This window comes from Ptiloglossa arizonensis, chromosome 4 (assembly GCF_051014685.1).
Source record: "Ptiloglossa arizonensis isolate GNS036 chromosome 4, iyPtiAriz1_principal, whole genome shotgun sequence".
Classification (NCBI taxonomy): domain Eukaryota; kingdom Metazoa; phylum Arthropoda; class Insecta; order Hymenoptera; family Colletidae; genus Ptiloglossa; species Ptiloglossa arizonensis.
In genome coordinates this window covers 1,390,467-1,395,438 of record NC_135051.1, presented here as the reverse complement: position 1 = coordinate 1,395,438, position 4,972 = coordinate 1,390,467, and the positions used below count along the sequence as shown (strand labels likewise).

Sequence of the window (4,972 nt, the reverse complement as noted above, 5' to 3'; positions counted from 1 at the left end):
TTTTTGGATAGAACATATTGATAAAAATGTTTGCGGCCTCGATGTTGAATTAAGATATAATTTAAATGAAGGAGTTTAGGAGTTATATGTTAAGTCTGTTCGACTTTTAATATCTTACATGATTTGAGTTCAGATTGGTATAAGCCAGATCAGTTTCTATCTATGATTAAATTTATATCTTATTATAATTATTATAAATAATTAATTGTAAATTAAATAAATTAATTTAATGTTATTGTAGCAAAATAGTGCATTAAATTTAGAATTTAATTAAATATATGATTTGTATATAAATAATGATTTATTCGTTGGGGGTATATTTATTGTATAATTTAATTTTTTATTTAATTTTGATAATATTGGTTTTAGTTAGTGTTGCATTTTTATCTATTTTGGAGCGTAAGTTATTAAGTTATATTCAGTATCGTAAAGGACCTAGTAAAGTAGGTTATTTAGGGTTGTTTCAACCTTTTAGTGATATAATTAAATTAATTTTTAAGGAGATATTTTATTTAGAGAAGATTAATTATTATATATATTTGATGAGTTCGATGAGTATTTTGGTATTATCATTTTTGTTATTGTTATTGATACTTTTATATGGAGGTTTGATTTTTTAAAATTTTAATTTTATGATTTTATTGAGTTTAATGAGAGTGGGAGTGTATCCAATTATATTAATAGGTTGATCATCAAATAGAAATTATTCGTTATTAGGGGCTATTCGATCTATGGCTCAATAAATTTCTTATGAGGTAAGATTATTTTTTATGGTATTTACGGTAATAATAATGGTTGAAAGGTATTCATTTTATGATTTAGTAAAATTTCAAAAGAAAATAAATTTTTTTTGAATGTTAATACCTTTATATTTTATATTATTAATAAATTTATTAATTGAGTTAAATCGGACTCCTTTTGATTTGATTGAAGGGGAGAGTGAGTTAGTTTCTGGGTTTAATACTGAGTATTTTAGAAGATTATTTGTATTAATTTTTGTCTGAATATATAAATATTATATTTATAAGTGCATTAATCAGGTTAATATTTTTTGGTGGGGTTTATAGGTATTGAAAACTGGGATAGTTGGAGGTTATATTATGATGATTTCTCATGGATTGTGCTCGTCAGGAATAATTTATTTGGTAAATTTGATTTATGAAAAATTCAATAGACGTTTATTATTGATTAATAAAGAGTTGTTAAATATATTTTCTTCAATAGGTTTAATATGGTTTTTACTTTGTATTTCTAATAGGTCTGCTCCAATTTCTTTAAATTTAATAGGTGAAATTATTTTATTAATAATTTAGTGATTTGATTAAAATTATTTATGGTTTTATTAATAAGTATTTGTTTTTTTAATTTTTTGTATTCAATTTGTATTTTTCACGGGAAGTGTAATTATTATTATAAGTATGGTGCGAATATTTTGCATTTGATTATATAGTGGTATTAATGCATTGGATTCCTTTAAATTTTATGTTTTTAAATTTAATATTATTTTGTAATTAAGTTTAAATAGTTTAATTAAAAATATTGATTTGTGGAATCAAAGACATAAGTATTATTTCAAATTATTAATTTTTTCTTGTATAATTTTATTTTAATATTTATGGTAAGGGTATTATTTACATTTATAAGATTGTATCTTTATATTTTAATGATTGACTTAATTATAGAATGAGTATTAATGAATTTGAATTCAGTGAAGTTTAATTTTTTAATTTACATGGATTTTATAAGATTAATATATTTGAGGGTGGTATTGATGATTTCTTCAATAGTTTTGGTTTATAGTATAGGTTATATGAAGAGAGATAAGTATCTTGATCGATTTAAATATTTATTATTATTGTCCATTTTATCTATATGTTTAATAATTATAAGCCTTAGGGTTTTAGGTGTTTTGGTAGGGTGAGTTGGATTAAGATTAATTTCATTTTGTTTGGTAATTTGTTATCAAAATTTAATTTCGATGAATTCGGGTATATTAACGGTTTTATGTAATCGAGTTGGTGATGTATGTTTATTAATCTTGATTGTTTTATGTTCAATTAGCGGGTCTTTAGATTTTATATTAATATGTAAAATGAGAAATTCGATAATTTTAATGTTATTAATTTATAGTATAACTAAGAGTGCTCAGATGCCTTTTTCTTCTTGATTACCTGCGGCAATAACAGCTCCTACTTCTATTTCGTCTTTGGTTCATTCTTCTACTTTCGTAACAGCTAGAATTTATTGATTAATTCGGTATAACGAAATAATTATATTATATGAGATAAATTATTATTTAATAATGATTTCTAGAATAACGATGTTAATGGCTGGGTTTACGGTAAATTTTGAGTTTGATTTAAAGAAAGATTTTTGCTTTATCAACTTTGAGGCAATTAGGGTTTATAATAATGCTTTTAAGTTTAGGTTATAAGGAGTTAGCTTTTTTTCATCTAATTACTCGTGCTTTATTTAAATCTAATATATTTATATGTGCGGGAGATTTTATTTATAGTATAATAGGAAATCAGGATATTCGAAAATATGGGGGTTTAATTAAAGTATTTCCGTTAAAGAGAATAGTTATGATTATATGTATATTAAATTTAATAGGGTTCCCTTTTACATCTGGGTTTTTTTCGAAGGATATATTTTTAGATTCTGTTTTAGCGAAAAGTATAATTTGTTAATGATATTAATTGTTTATATTTCTACTTTTTTGACTATTTGTTATAGAGTTCGTTTAATTAGGTGAATTTTATTTAGAAAATAATTAAATGTAAGTCCTTTGTTGAATTATGGGGAAAATGAGTTTATAATAGGGTCTATACTTATAATGTTATTTTTTGTAACCTTTTATGGTTGATTGTTTATAAATATATTTATGAGTAAATTGGTATCTATATTAATATATATTGATAAATATATAGTATTAAAGATGTATTTAATTGGAGGGTTAATAGGAATAATTTTTACTAAAGTTTATAAATTAAATAAGTTTTTAATTAAATTATTAAAACTTCTTATAAGAATATTTTATTTAAATATTTTATTTAAGAATTCTTAGAAATATTTATTTTATTTAATTTATAGATATGAAATGTGTGTTGAAAAGGGATGATTTGAGTTAGTGTATGGATTGAATGTTTATCAATTAATGAAATTAAATGAATTAATTAATAGTAATAAAGTTAATATAGTTAATATAATGGAATGGTATATTTTATCGATGTTATTAGTTTTATTTAATATATTTTGTTTAAATAACTTAAAAAAGTTTAAAGAACTTCTAATTATTTTTTAATGATTAAAATCATTTTATTTCTATTAAATATTTTAATTAGATATAATTATATCACAATTGTGAAATAATTTTTAATTGCAAATTAAATGTTATATATTAACTAATATCCATTTAGGTTTATACGGTTTACAAAAATGTTATATTTTCAATATAAAGATAAGTAAGTTACTTTATAAATTATATATATATGATTATTATCAAGGTATTAATTCAAAATTAATTACATTATTTATACTACATATATAGTATATTAATTGGAATGTTCATTCAATAAAATTATTAACAATAATTTAACTCTATTTGGTTTCAATTAAATTTTCATTTAAGGAAATTTATATATCATTCTATTCATAAAGTTATGAGGAGATTTAAAATGATAAAGATGAATGAATAAAAGGTAATAAATCCGTAAAATTTTTTATAACAATAATTATAGGTACAATTATTATAATTTCGATGTCAAAAATTTAAAAAATTAATGCAATTAGATAAAAATTAACAGAATATGGTAGTCGATTTTCTGAGATTGGGGTCAAATCCGCATTCAAAAGGTGATAATTTTTCTCGATTTTTGAAATTAATTAGTGAGAAAAAATTGTTTAAAATATAAATTATAGAGGGGATAATTATAATAATTAATAATTTTATGAATAAGGATGTCATTATAAATGTATTAATATATTAATAATATATTAATTGGAAGTTAAATGTATTTATTATACTATATTTATATGTTTGTAACTTAATATATTCAGGAATAAATTATTATGTAAAGAAATAGTCAAATAATATGTATAAAGTGTCAGTATCAAACTGCTGTTGTGAAGTTAAAATGACGAATAGTTGAGAAATGAGATTTGAAGGTTCGAATTAGTGCTAATAATAATATTATTGAACCAATAATTACGTGTAATCCGCGGAATCCTGTAGATATGAAAAAATAGATAAAAAAATCCCATCATAAATAGAAAAAGAGGAATTTATGTATTCAATATATTCTAGATATGTGAAGTATAGTGTTAGGATTAGAGTATGTGACGGGTAAATTTTTATATAATGAGTATTATTTATTATAAGAAAATGGTGACTTAGAGTTAATGTAAATCCGGAGGTAATCAAGATAATTGAATTTATTAAGGGGATGTAGAAAGGATTTAATATTTTAATAGAGATGGGAAGTCAATTTATTCCTAATTCAATATTGGGGGAAATGAATCTATGGAAATATGTACAGAAAAAAGACACGAAGAAAAAGAGTTCAGAGATGATAAATAATAATATAGTTATTTTTATTATGAAGTGAATTGTATTAGAGTGGAATGAATAAGTACTTTTGTTGTATTTATGGTTCATCCGAAGATTATAAATCTAATTCATACAAATAAGGATATTGATAAGTTAATTGATATATGTCTTGAGGGAGTAAAAATATATGGAAATAATCCTAAAAAATTAAAGAGTAAAAGTAAAAATATGAAACTGTAAAAAAATAGTAATATTTTAAGAAATTTTTTATTAATTAGAACTTTAAATTCTGAGAATATGAGATTTATGAATATTTGGGGATGGTGTGGTAGGTAGGTATTAACACTAGATTTACCAGACCAGTCATTTAGACTGGTCGTGCCATTTCTATTCAAAATTCCTACTACATCACATTTTTTTTCA

General features: G+C 21.7%; 1 pseudogene; it reads left to right on the top strand.

The window, feature by feature from the left end:
* Window positions 1-296: 296 nt before the first annotated feature.
* LOC143145517 (NADH-ubiquinone oxidoreductase chain 1 pseudogene) lies at window positions 297-4,607 on the top strand (annotated as a pseudogene).
* Window positions 4,608-4,972: the final 365 nt, after the last annotated feature.